This window comes from Ambystoma mexicanum, chromosome 4p, assembly GCF_040938575.1.
Source record: "Ambystoma mexicanum isolate Mex_15411 chromosome 4p, UKY_AmexF1_1, whole genome shotgun sequence".
NCBI classification, from domain to species: Eukaryota; Metazoa; Chordata; class Amphibia; order Caudata; family Ambystomatidae; genus Ambystoma; species Ambystoma mexicanum.
Window position 1 is genome coordinate 1,088,362,491 of NC_090927.1, and position 14,734 is coordinate 1,088,377,224.

At 49.4% G+C, this 14,734-nt stretch overlaps 1 protein-coding gene across 2 annotated transcripts in view; it reads left to right on the forward strand.

The window, feature by feature from the left end:
* Positions 1 to 14,734, forward strand: part of SLC18B1 (solute carrier family 18 member B1) — a 759,286-nt gene that overhangs the window by 97,640 nt on the left and 646,912 nt on the right. The window lies entirely within an intron of this gene.

Sequence of the window (14,734 nt, forward strand, 5' to 3'; positions counted from 1 at the left end):
AAGGGAACACTCGTACCGGTGCGCTCCTGGGCGCTGTTACAGGGCAGAAGTATTTGCTGAACAAACAAGATGTGATGTGTAAGATATAGTGAACCCAATGTGAAGGGTTGTAGTGAACAATACGAAAAAGATGAACTGTGAATGAAAAGAATATGAACTAAGAAATATTGACTACCGAACAAAAGGAAAGCTTTTGAAAAAGCCTATGAATGGAAGGAAAGCTTGTGTGAAGTACACAGAATATATATTGGTAAGCAAAGAATGAATCTTGTGAAATACGATGAAAAGCAAGTAATGAATATCACTGAAGAGTGTGAAAGTAATGTGGTGAAGGAAAGAGAGCACCACATAATGAACTGTATGAAATAACACATTGTGGCTAAGTCAAATGGCTGGCGAGGAGAAAGCCAAGTGGATGTTAATCAGCACACAGGCACAGTGGCAAAAGAACCTCTGTGGGCAAGAAAGCTTAGGGTTACCGGTTGTGCAACCTGTTTGGTGTTGACCGTGTGGTTAGACAACTGCGCCTAGACCCGAGGAACCCAAGTTGTACAAGCTGACGTCTTGGGGAAAGAAACCCAAAGACCCTGGTGGAACTCTGTTAATCTTGGGGAAGGGAACCCCGAGACTTTGTGGAACTATCTTGAACTTTGGGAAGGGGAGCTGGAAAGCAATAACAGAGCTGGAAGAAGCTCAGAACTTTAATTTAGAACACTATTTCTCTTGTTGCTGACATCCCTACACATTGTCTAGCTTTAGTTGTGAGGGCAAGTATAGGTTTTGGACACAGACATACTTTTAAGTTGAACTTATGACTCAGGCTATCCTTAGTTTCTTTATGTAGTGTAAGGGAGGCATGGTAATAACACAAGTATGACACTGACACAAGTTTCAAAACCTTTATTCGATTCTTGGCGTTGGACAAACTGCTACGTTGCCATATAGCTATGATGGGAGTAGTCTCTACCAACAATTAATAAAGCAAACACAGTCCTAGTCAGTCTGTCAGAAAATGGCCTATACTAACAATACTGCCCTATCTCATATACAAAAAGTGTTCAAAGGGGAATGTGTATGCAAAGAAAAGTCAATGTTATAAAATAAAGGATCAATGTGGCTGAGTCAGCTCTCCAGAACACAGAGCAAGGCGGTTCCTCTAAACAGGATGACACTCTGGCTCAGGTTATCAAAAAAAGGCAGTTCAAAACGTGGGTCGAGGACCGTTTAGCCTTCCAAGTTAAAGTCACTTATTCCAGCTTTCACAGTAAAACAAAAGTTCACGTAGGTCTCCCTCTGTTGGGCTCGAACAGTTCCATCAACATTGCCTGATTCAATGTAGATCTCCCTCAGCCGGCCTCAGACCTCACAATCACAGCACTTGCAGGGGTTCCCTTCCCCACGCTTCATTAACGTTCTTTGGGGTTTCGCTTCCCCTAACTTATTTCATGTTTCTGGTCTCCCTCAGCCGGGCTCGGACCTTTCACGGATGTCGAAGACTTTCGAATGTGTAAGGCTTTTCCTATAGACCTCCGCAGGACAACTCCAACTTTCACTGCAGCTTTCCCTTAATGTTATTTGCTGCAATCTCTTGGCATTGGTAGTTCTATACCTCAATCAGAAACGTTCAAAGAAATCTTCCTCTTCAAGCAATCCCCTTTTAACTTCCCCTTTCATCTGGGTTAATCTTGACCATTGCGCATTTCAGAGTTCGTTCACTTTGCCACTTTATAACAAGACATCAAACGTTTTGCTTAGACTTTCGAGTGGGCCATTTCCTTTCGGCCGGACCACTCTGCTACTCTGTATTGCTGGCTTCACAGTTATCTGTAACTTAAAAGTTCATTACTGGTTTGCTTTCTTTCGCGTCTCATCAGCACATGCGCAACCTTCAACCATGCGATACACTGTTGCGGCTAAAAACCTGTCTTTCATTTATTTTTCGAACTCACCGGTTGTGTGCATTCCTTGTCTTTGCAGCTTTGATTCACGAGTCCACGTTAATACCACCGGCTTGGCCTCACCTCCCCAACTCTGTTGTTCACCCGGGAGGATCGCTGGCTTCCTTGAAACACAATCCAGACTTCTTCTTGTCTGGGATTAGGCTTTCTCTGCATCTCCTTCAGTTTCCCATAGGCAACAATCTCCTGCAGGGAACTTCAGGGTTATACTACCCCTTGCTCTGGTACCTCGATTGGTCGTCCTGCTCCAGGGGGTTCAACTTCAGCCCGGAAGATCTGCTCCTGCTTGTGTCCCACCTTGCTCAGTGTCTTTTTTTTTTTAAAATTTTATTTATTTTATTCTTTTTATTGGCATTTTAACAATACAATCAAACAGTCTGCTCACCGGCTGTCATACATACACATTGCTGTTCAGTCCCATATATCGGTTCGTTTCAAGTGCTCATTGTCTGTCTCAGTGCCTTTCTGGGTCAATCCTCCTTCTCTGGGCCACCATGCTCTCTGCAGTACCGTGTCCCCTCCTGTCCAACGCCAACAAGAAACAAACTGCTAACTGTGCATGCTTTGCCTTGCCCCCGCCCGCTCACTCATTGCCCCTCTACACCTTCCTGCTGGTCGACTCTGCTTCGGCCTTCACCCTCTTTGTATTTGTTCAGCCTACTGCTGCTTATGCCTCACGGGGGCAGGTCGTCTGAGTGCACAAACATCTTTCGTACTACTGTGTTCCACGCCGTTATGTTGTCACTGACCTCCTGCTGCCCCTACGTGCTGCTCTGTACCATACCACTGTCTCTGGCTCCGCCCACTTTTTCAGCTCCTCCCACCATGCCTCCACCCGGCATCCTTCTGCTGTTTTTCATGCAATGGTGATCCGACACTTGGCCAGGACGCAAATGAGGTCTCATCTTATCTATGTGGGTGTCTGTGCGCCTGCGCTTGAACAGTCCTAGCATGCCTGCCTCTGGGGGCCATTTATGCAAGCCTATTCCCGCTGGCCTCTGTCGTGCCAAAATGTATCAACCACTGGGCACTGCCAGAACATATGCAATATGTCTGCTTTATCGGATTTGCACCTGCACCATGTCTGTCGCTCTGCTCCTGGGAATTGGGAGATGGCGTGCAGTGTCCTATAAGCTCTGTGGGTAACCTGTAATTGCGTTAGCTTAAATCTGGCACTTCTTGACACTTTCCTCGTGTATAGCTTTACTCTAGCCCATTCACCATCTGTAAAGTTGCGCCCAACATCCCTTTCCTACTTGGCCCTTGCCCGGAGCTCTGGTCTGCTCAGTGCGTCCGGCAGTAATTCATAGAGCCTGGAGATGGCGTGGTTGCCCTCCTCCAAGTCATATATTGTATCCAACATAGCATCTCCCACTTTTCCCATCTTCACTGTTGGCCACCTGCTTGCTACCAGCCTTGTCATCCTGTGGTATGTCAGGAACTGCCCTCCTGAGATACAGTACTGTTGTGTCAAATCAGGCAGGCTCCGCAATACCCCGTCCTTGATCAGGTGCCCCAGTGTGATTATCCTGCATGGCTCCCAGTGTTGCCTAATGACTTGGGCCTCCTCTCCAACAACAGACCGCAACTAGGGATATATTCTCGGAGTACGCCCCACTAATTTCCACATGCTGTGCCACAGTATATGTCCCAGTGCGACCAGCCCTGACCCTTTTCTGGGGCCACCTGCCTCGTCCTATAGTACCTCCTTTAAATAGTACGGCTGGACCCCCTCCCTGAGTAGCCTTGTGTCTAGCGACCCCTCATCTGCAAGCCAGTCCAGGACAAACTGCAGCTGTCCAGCTAGGTAATACACCTCGAAGTGTGGTGCCCTGATTTCCCCCCATCCTTATAGTCCCTGTGCAACACTGAGATTCAGCACCTTTTCCCTCACCAGATAAACCTCTGTACTGTTGAGTCTAGTTTGCAAAAGAACCCTCTAGGGATCTCGTAGGGTACATTTACAAAATGATACAATAGGCGTGGTAGCACCACCCAGCCCATCGCATACAGTGGTAGTTTCTGCCAGAATGCGATTGATCTCTCGACTCCATGTAATGCTTTCAACGTGTTTGCTTCATGTGTGGTATCCCCCAGGTATCAGAAAGTGGCAACCTCCCACTTTAGCCCCAAGTGCGGGAGGTGCTCTGGTTCTAGCCCGACTAGGCCAGCCAGCCGGAACAGGCTCAATTTTTCTCCCTGCTGATGGTGATGCCCAACAGCTTGGCAAAGTTGTCCAGCACTGCCAGAATATGCAGCAGGTTGCCTCCTACCGGTATGCCAGCTGCACTAAAATCCTTCCTGAGGAAGGCCGCAGGCGGCTCGAGTACCAGTATGAACAGCATGGGAGTTAGCAGGCACACTTGTCTGCTGCCCTTACCCAACTCCCACCCTTCCAAGATATGCCTCCCTGTCTTAACTCTGGTTAAGGGCTGGGTGTACAGCAGCCACACCCACTGCGCGGAACGTGGGCCCACTCCAAAATGTTGCAGCGTCGTGTGCAGCCAGTCCCATCTTACAGAATCGAAGGCTTTTAATGGGTCCAGAGAGGCAACCACCTATTCGGTGTCCTCCCTCGCTGTCTGTTCTATAACGTGATGCAGCCTGCGCAAATTCCAAGACGTGCTCCTGCCGGGTACGTAACCCGCCTGTTCCGGGTGGACCAATGTGCCGATCACCCTCCTCAGCCTGGCAGCCAGTATCTTACAGTCCTGGTTGATCATTGAGAGTGGTCTGTACGACCCACATTCCAACAGGGGCTTCCCAGACTTCACCACAGGCTCTATTACTGATTCCCGTAGGCTGGTTGTTAGTAGTCCCCCCACAAAGCTTCCTCCATCTTGTGCAGGAGGTGCAGCGCAAGTACTACAGCATATTCCCTGTAGAACTCATCCGCAAACCCGTCTGCCCCCAGTGTTTTACCCATGGGTAGCGTATTTATGGGCTTGTGTAGCTCCTCTACCGTAAGCGGTGCATCTAACATTTCCACCTGCTCTAGTCCCAGACGGGGTAGCTCTATCTCCTCCCACACTGCTTCGATTTCCTCTGCTGTGTTCTCTCCATCGACATCGTATAGGGTCTGATAGAACCTCCTGAAGACTGAATTATCTCCCCTTGGGCCCGCCATTCCTTGCCAAAGTCATCCCTTATGGCACTGATCATGAACCTGCTTTCCTCCGCTCTGCACAACCAGGCTAGCAGCTTCCCAGGCTTGTCCCAACCCTCATGGAGAGACTCTACATACTTGCCGTAGTCATGTTTGCCCAGCTTGTCCCAGGCAGCTATACACTCTTTCCTGTCCCCCCTGTTGCCCATACCGTTCTGCCCATGCTTCAATCTGCTCTTCCGCTCTGCTTATGGTACCCAGTAGGGCTTTCCGTATCCCTGCCGCTTTCCCAATTGCCTCCCCCTGATCACCATTTTGAAGGATTCCCACAAGGTGCGCGCGCTCCCTTCACTCCCCACATTGGTATCGAATTAATTCCTCTGTCTTCCCCCCAGGTGTTTCCTAAACCGCTCATCCAGCAATGCCTGCTCTTAGTCGCCATGTCGGAATGGGGAGCTCTATTCGCTGTTCTTTGCTACGTCACTAGTAGCGGACCATGGTCCGAGAGGACCCTGGCCTTGTACTCCATCACAAATTCGCCTAGCGTCTCGGGTGGCAGTAAGCTTGTAGTCAATGCGTGTGTGCACTCTGTGTGGACTTGAGTAATAAGAGTACCCTCTCCTGACCCCATGCAGCTGTCTCCACACATCCTGTAGTTTCAACATCCCGCATCAAGCTCCCTTATGCTCTGGCAGACGGTGCCGTTCTCCCGCTCCTCCCATCCGACATGTCCAGTGCAGGGTCGAGGGTACAGTTGAAGTACCCTCCTCACAGCCACAGAGCTCCCCTGTACGTTGCTGTCACAACCCACTCTCTAAGTAGCGCACCCGCAGTGAGGGATGAGATCTATGAAGCCGTAGCAGTAGCCGAGGAATTCTTCCTACCGTTGCACCTCTCTGCTGTTCAACAAGACAGACAGAAAGATCCAGCCGTCGGAAGAGGAGACACACCCAGGATTCTGCGGCTGTAGAGACAGGAAAAAACACAAGGTCAAAACCTTTAATGCTTAGGCTGAAACCTCCTCCCCTCTTCTTGTAATGGAACCCCCCTGGAGAATTTCTTAAGAATGGTACAATCTGGAAGGTGTTATTGGTTCCCAGCAATCCCTAGTCTCCGTATCAGAATCTAGAAAAAGCAACCCAAGATATAAACGTTGCCAACAAGAACAAAGGACTATGGGGGGCAAGGAAATATGGCAAAACAGTTTTCACAATACCTGAATGAAGAATGCTCTTGTCCGTAGTAGATGTGAGTAGCTGTAGGCAGACAGTAAGTAATGTTTGGCAGTCTTCCCAACAACCTATTCCTGACAGCACGAGTACGCCTAATGTCAGATGATCCCAATAGACCCACCCCACTGGCACGAGGACGCCTAAGGGAAGCACCCAGCAGCACAGCGTCTCTAGTCCTGGTGCCAGTAGAGCGTATCCACAAGAGTTAGTATGGGAAAAAACTGCGTCGAAGCCAAAAGCAGAATGAGCGAGTTAACAAGGAAGTCCTTCAAGCAATTCGGGTCCTGGTAACGTGCGGGCAATATAGAATGCAACGTAAGGAAAAGGAAATCCGTTGTGCTGTCCGAGGTTCAGTAACGTACGGGCATTTCAGGATGCAACGTAAGAAAAAAAAGAAGTCCGTTTTGTTGTCCGAGGTTCAATAACGTGCAGGTAACACTTGGAATCAGTAGAGGGGGAAGCGAAGAATATCCAGTAGTGTTCCGAGTCCTGTCTGCGGGAGTTCCAGCAGCAAGAGAGGGAATAGGGATAACGGGACAGGATACGAGGAGCAGGAGGGGCTAAACAAGGAATAGAAGGATTACACAAACAAGCGTGACTAAGGCAAGGAACAGGGAACTAGGTCAGGAAACATAGACGCTAGAAAGACAAAGCGGGCCAAAACTTCAATCAGAAGCGCAGACTATGGAAGACAGGCGTTTTTTTAAACCATCTATGTGTACGTCTCCGCACAGAACGGTGGTCAGCTGCGAAACTGCTTCCAGGTGATCGCAGTCTGCGTAGAGGCACAAAACGTCACCATGGCAACCTGTAACTAAACGGGAACGGCGTGAAAACACAGCGAGTGTGAGATTGGATTAAATGCCTCGTACCTTCCCTATTTCGTGCAGGAACGGAACGGGGCTGATTCATGACAGTTGCCAGCAGGGGGCTCAGTCACCTGAAGAAGGTGGTGGTGTCATGATTGGGCGCATACGTGTTAATTATGCAAACTTCGCTTTGTTCCAGTAGCCCGTACTCTACCGCCAGCCGGCCCTCTGTGTCGCATTTGCATTCTAATAACTTGAATGGCACCGTAGGGGCTAACCAAACGAGGGTGCCTGTGGTGTATGCTGAGAATGTCGAGACCTGCACTATCCCTCCCCATTTCTTCCCAATCGTGGACAGCCTGTTCGCTGTTAAATGCGTCTCTTGTAGGAGTGCAATCTGCACCCCTTTGTTTACTAGATATGAGCGTATCCTGTTTCTTTTGATGTAGCTGTTAAGCCCTCTCACGTTCCAGGTCATAATCTTTATGCTACTCATTTTTCCCATCCTGGTTTCTCAACCCTGGGGCGTCCCACTTGCCCGTCTGCCCCCTTCTCTCCAATTCAACATGGAACTCTCCCCGAGTTCCCAACAATCCAGACTCCTGCCCAGCAGCCCACCCTGTCTTTCTCTCTGCTGTTTGCCAGCTTCCCAGCAGGGTCCATCTTCGATCTCCCTTCTTTCGCCCAGCTAGTCGGGCTTTTACCTCCCTCCATCCCCTCCCTTATCTTCTCCATCGTGGGGCAGCCTAGCGAGCGGATCCCCATAACATAAAACTCCCCCCAATTTACCAACATGTAAAACTAGTGCCCAACGCTTCCTTGATCGTTCAGGCTCAGTCGCTTCTAGCGCTAACCAGTGTCCCACTCCATTCTCACCAGTTCAGCGCACAGCGGCAGAGTGCTTCTTGGTCTTACTCTAGCGGGGACCTCCTAGCGTCGGCACGATTTGCGAAGCCCCCAATGCCTCCTGCGTGCTTCGCTACCCTACCGTCCACCAGGTGTTGTTCCTTAGTTTCCAACAGTTCACAGCAGTTTCTAGTAGCCATTTGTCTGTGTCCATTGAGCTGGGTCCATCCTCCTCTCGAGCTGGTTTCAAGGATCTGCTTTTGGTCTTCCCTGTAATGGTGGCACTCCTGTCAAGTCCATCCACACATGTGCTTCACCAGTATTACCAGTATTATCAAAATGTGTGAGGTGCCACTGTGGAGCATTTTGAGCTTGGCTGGGAATATCAGCATATATTTCATGTCTGCCTGTCACATCTGTTCTTTAGTGGGGCCAAATGCTGCCCTTTGCTTCTGTACCGTTATGGTGTAGTCGGGATACACTGCAATCTTGGCTGAGCCCCTAGCCCCCCTTGTCTTGCGAACGCCAAGATCGCCTCTGTCTCTGTAGTTTAAAACCTTTGTGATCCGAGGTTTTGGTATCGCACCCGGTTGGGGTCTTCTTGTCAGGGAGTGGTGGGAGTGTTCAACTGTGAAGCCCTGCGACAAATTTCCTGCCCTGACTTCCTGTAGCCGCATGTTCTCCACATATGTCGTGGGGTCTCTCCCCTGCATCCCCTCAGGCAGGCCCAGCATACAAATGTTATTGCCTCGGGCTCTCCCTTCTGCGTCCTCGGCCTTGCTTTCCAGTACTGCTACTTTACTCTTCAATTCTCGGACCGCCGACTGTTACTTCCAGGCTCTGCTGGTTTTCCTCGATTTGTGCTTCCACCGATTGCACTCTCTCAGTCAATCCTCTTACGTCCTGTCTCAGAAGGCCAACTTCAATCCTGACTTCATCGATCCCCCTCTCTAGCGTTGTGTGTAGTGTGGCTATGGCCTTCAGGATCTGTTTTGCATCTGTTTTTCCTTCTGACTGCGCTGGCGCGCAGTTATGTAGAGGCTCGCCGCTCCCTTCCCCTTTGCGAGCAAATGCCTCCATCTTGGTCTGCTTGGACTTGCCCTTGCACTGCTTGTCCGGCATGAGCGCATCTTTTCCTCGGTGTGGCCACCGGGGTGTCTCCCACCACTTCTGCAGCGGATGCAAGCTATTTGTGTGGAGTGATGTACCGCGTTCACTATCTGCCTGCACGTGAAGGTGTCGAGCGGGGGTCCGCTGCTCGTGCTATGCTATCTAGTAATCTCTTCCCCTACATTCCAGCTGTCCCCAGTGCAGTGGCGGGGCTGTGGGTGTCCGCACTCTCCGGGCCGAAGTGTCTGGCTGACGTCTCATGTTGTTTCCCACTCCGACCCTCCCCTCAGCGGTATGCAGTTCTCTCTCTTCTCCCTGTCGGTCTCCTGCTGCCTTGCCCCTCAGGTGGTCTCTGTCTCCCAGGTTGCCCCTTAGGGGTCTTGTACCGGCTAGGTCTTCGGACTCGTCCCTGCACAGCCGCTTTGTGATATATCAGAAGTGTGCCTGCCTTGCACCATGCCCTCCAACGTGGTCGGGGTTTGCCTCCTCCTGAGCAGCGCCTCTCCTACAGGGTGCCGCTGTGTTATCATCTTATGCGCCCCTCAGGATTTAGCTTCGCAGGCAGAGTGATGTCTGCTCCCCTCTGGGGCCGCCCTGGGCCCTCTGTTCTTCATTCTCCTGGTCTCACTGGGCACAGCTGCTGTGTCCCCTGCGCCGGCACAATGTGCTGCTCTGGCTCCTGCGGAGCGCGCGCAGTATATATGCAGTCGGGGGTTTCTCCCGTGCCTCAATGCGTTCCCACGTGGTTCACTCTCCTCTACTGATCCGGATTGGCGGGCTGCGCGCCTATGCTTTGTTCTTCTTGCTAGGTGCTGCAATGTTCTCCAAGCATGGTGGCCAAGGATAACATCCGCTTGCCTCTGGGGCCAGTTCCAAGGAGTGCGCCGTCCTGGCAGGGCCCACGCTGTGTGCAGGCAGTCAGAGGCCCTTCACCGCTGCAAACTGGACACCCTCCGTGCTGCTATGCGGCTTTGTGTGTTACCTGGGGTCTGGCTCTGGGGGGTGGGTGGAGGGGAGCAAGGGCTATTTGTTATGGGGCCAGGGGTTCTGTGCCCTGTTGCTGCTTCACACGGCGCTCCGGATCTCCGCTCCCTCCTAGTGCTGCCGTCCCCTGTTTTCTGTGCCTCGCGGGTGGGGGGGGCTTTGCTTCTCGTCCCCGCTCGCTGTGACACTCCGGCAGCCCGTAGGCAGTGGCCCGCCCTAACATGTGCCTCTCTGCTTATGCCGCACTCGGGGTTCAGGCAGTCCGCCGCTGGGGAGGTCAAGGTGGCTGTTCCTGCGCACTCGCTCGCGCTACTGGGCTTCAATCTTCTCAATCAGTCCCAGGCACCTTCTGATATGAATGCGTGGTGTTTCTGAGCTGGGGCATACGTTTATTCCTCTTTTCCAAGGCTTATCAATGTCTGATCCGGTGAGAGCTGCAGAGCCGTGCGGTTCACTCCATGGATCGCTAGCCACGCCCACCTCACAGTGTCTTTATGTTACACCTTTTAACCTTTTATCCTTGTCGGGGGAGCTAATGGGTATCGGATGCATGTGAGTAAGGTCAAATGCCTGACTTTGCCTGACCTGATTAACGGGCGATGTCCAATGAGATATGTAAGGGTTAACCTCTTTACTCTGTTGCCCTCTTCCTTGGCCCAGTGTTTATGTAGACAGGGGGCGAGGGGGTTGGGACATTGGAGAATCCTATAAAATAGGATGGGTATGGGCACGGGAAAGGGGGGGATACTGTGTCTCACTGTCGGTTGCCTCCCCCTCCCTGAAGATTCCTCCCCACCCTGGTGATCCTCCTGCTCTGGTCCACCCCCAGGGTCTGGATCCAAAGGCGGTGGCCGTGCCCTGGCTACCCGAGAGGGAGAGAGACCCGGGGACTAGGAAGTGATACACCCTTTGGTTTCTCACAGTAGGAAAATCCCATTTTAGCATAGGGCAAGATGGGCCTTCAACCGTTCTGACATTTAACTTAATAAAGCTATTTTTCTTTGAACTTTGAATGTGTTGTCTGTGTCTTGCTTCATGAACCCTTCACGCCCACTTGCATGAGTACCTGCAACTCCACATCTCTGCCCTGAACTCTGTCATGTTCACTCTTGATAGAGCGAAAAAGGAATTCTACCTAACCCTCTAGTCTCGCTCCTACCATCCTCGCCGAATACAGGGCCCCCTAAACTCACTCCACCCCCCCAAGTCTGGCTATCCACTCCACTCTCACAGGTAATGAATACTTCACTGCAAACATTTCCAAAATGAGACTCTCTCCGGACCTTCCTCACTCTCCCTCCTCCTACATTTTACACTCCGCCTACTCTACGATTATCCCCTGCCTCTTTATCCCACTAATACTGACAAAGTGCTATCTCTATTAATGAAGGCTAACCGCTCGTGTCCCATCAGACCCTCTTGCTCCTCAGCTAGTCATTGCCTAGCTAGCTTATTGCCCCTTTTAGTGGCCTCTCACATTGCTGAACTCTTCAGCCTGTTGCTTCTACTCTGCTTTCTTTCCCTCTGTTTTCAAAACAGTCATCCCTCTCCCTTGTGTTCAACTGTCTTACTAATGTCTTAGACATCCACAACCTTCAAGACCCTATACAAGCAGGTTTCCGCTCCTGTCACTCCACGGGCCTGTCACTCCACGGAAACTGCTCTCATGAATGTGTCCAACTTCATCGTCTTTGCTAAGCACTCCAATCTATCCTCTTACTTCAAAGGACTTTTATTCGAATAATCATCAAGGTCAGCGATATGAAGTTGTCCTTTACCAACCTGGATTTGGAATGATGATGCATTTTGCAAAAGCATGTCATGTCTTTATCTGAACGTCATCATCCTTGCATCTGAAACACAATCTGAGATGCAGATCGCTAGTTGCTGTGCATTTTGGTACTTTGTGTTAACATCAAATGGAGGGCAGGACTATGAATACCAGAATGCAAGCTGGTGTGACCTTAAAACGTCATAACTGGTGTAACTGTGCGGAAGGAGGAGACCGACACCCATGTGGCATAGTGGCTGCTATAGACGTTTATTCACCAAGAAAATTAATAGAAATCCTAACTTTCCCTAATACCATGGGCGGGGGGGGGGGGTTCCCTGCCTCAACTAAAATGCTAATGGGTCTGTCAGAATGTCCTTTAAAGTCCACCGTCCTGTTTCAAAACTCTGAATCTGTCCCTTGCACTTATAACTAAACTAGAATGTTGCGTCAATGGTTTTGTTCCAGGAGAATGACTACCTTCTTCTGGACTAAGTAGCAAAGTTCTGGCTGCAAATTCTTAACCAGGGGGAATTACTTCAATCCCCTGTTCCCAATACTTCCCAGACAAAGGATGATAAATCTTGTAACAATCTGTATCGGAAAAGATCTCTGTTTCTTCACCACAGGGGGAATGGCTCCCTTCCCATGGATCACACTATTAGGTAGTTTGATCCTTTTTGCAGATTCAACTACCAGGGGAATTACTCCCTTTTCCTGGTCTCTGGCTTCATGGCATAACATTTTCTCACACAAAACTAGGGGGAATGACTCCCTTTCCCTGGCCTCTTGGTTACATTGTCCTTATTCCTGTCGATGTAGCACTATTAGGAGAATGACTCCATTAACCTGGTATCTTGATTTCACAATAACTCTAACCTCAACGATACTCGGGGGGGGGGGGGGGGGGGGTGGTTGACTCCCTTCCCCTGATAATCCTTGTTTCACTGTTTTACTCCTTTCTCATGAGTTAATGTACAAGTATGGCTCTTGACCCAGGTTTGCTCAGTATAGCCCACTTGGTCTTCTGCTTTGCAAAGTACAGCCATGAAGGAGAGTAAACGGTATCCCCTACAAGTACCTCTGAAGTGTTGTATGGCCCATGCACAAGGTAACATTTTTTTCTCCATTATGGACTAGAATAGTTGCATTCTGATTTAATAAGAGAGTTTGAGCCATTAACTACAACCTGCTCTTATTGCTCCTTCTGCGTCGTTGTGGCTCCAAAGCCCAAATGGTTGCCATCTACTGTGAGGCATGTGTCCATGGAATTGTAAAAACCTTTGATGCATGGCGTGATTATTATTTCGTGTTTGATTTGCTGAAATGACATCTGACCTGCTTCAGACCACTTGAAAATTAATCATTTCTTAAGCAGCTGCCTCAATGGTTTGTTTTTTTGCATGAAGTGTTCTACTAATCTTGAGTTGAACTCCGTTAACCCTGTAAAATGTTTGAGTTGTTATTTAACTTCAGGGGCTGGCACAAGTGTTATCGCCAGAACAAGGCTCTTTTGATTTAATGCCTTCTCATGTAACCTTACCCTTAAACTGAAACAACGCTTCTCGCAGCATAATTTCAAGCCCTCTCTCACGTTCGCAACATTATGTTCAACGCTGTGTCGAGTTCTGTATGATCCTTGATGAATAATAATACATAGCCTTGTAAATATGACACTGCTTGTTTTTGAAAAATGTATCCATCATTCGTTGGAAGACTGAGGATATTGAATAGAGACCATAAGGCATTCTGTTAAATGTATAGACTCCTAGCGGTGCTATGCACGTTGTGAGGTCTCTGGAAGCTTTATGCAGTACATGCTAAAGCTATGCAATGTGCAGACGACTTGCCTAAAAGTTACATCAGCTCCGTTACGTCGGGCAATGGCTAGGTGTCGGTTATGATGTGCTTGTTGCGACTCATTAAATCAACACACATGCACAGCTTGCCTGTCCCTTTTTTATTGCTAGAACCACCGGGCTGAGCCAGTGTGTTACTGTTCAATCGTTCTGTCTTTCTCTGTGGCTTCCAGTAGGTTTGAGTTTTTCCCTGGCTGTGATTGCAACAGGACGTTCTTTGTGTTTGATTGGCTCCTTCTTGGAGAATTATGCAATGTCTATTATGTATTACGTAGCCCGTTTTGTGGTTGAATTTCAGAATGGGTGTCAGTAATCCTGTAAATTCATTCTTTATGCAGAACATACACTTGTTCTTCTCTGCATGCATTTAGCTTAACTTGGGTTTCCTCTGTTCATTCCAATCTAGTATTGGGTCACCTACAGCTGTGGCATGCGCTCTTCCCTCACTCCTGTTCTTATCCCTTTAAACTAGAATGAGCATTTAGTGTAGCCGTGAGCGTGATTTTGCTCCCACAAGTTGCTCCTGGTTTGATATCTGGGGGTTGGAGTTGTGGAGCATTGGATCCCCAACAAGCGTTCAGGGTTTCTCTAGGTAAGATTATGAGGTCTGTTCCAGAGTCTGCCAACATCTTTACTGTCATTCACTGTCACTTCACATTAGGGGTTTGACTTGTTATCCCTCCTCCACGCCATGGCTGGTGACAGAAAAAAAGCATAGTGATTCGGGATACCTATTTAAGTGGTCTTCCTTCCTGCAGCATGGTTAGGCTTGTCTTTCCCAAGTGCATACCTAACAGTGTATGCCTGCTCGAAACGTTAGACAAGAGACCTCAAAGTGCCTTCGGTTATTTGGGGGGGGGGTATGCAGCGTGATCGGTAACCCCAGAGCTTCCATGAATTTGTTTGCCCCATGCCACTTAATCTTTACTGCATGTTTCCATTTCGATCCACTAAAAGGATGTTTTCATATTTATAGCACTGACCTCATGGTTGATATAGAAAAAGTAGTTTTCCACCCTATGCATGAAAAATAAGTGTCTTAGTTTTGCAACTTTTACC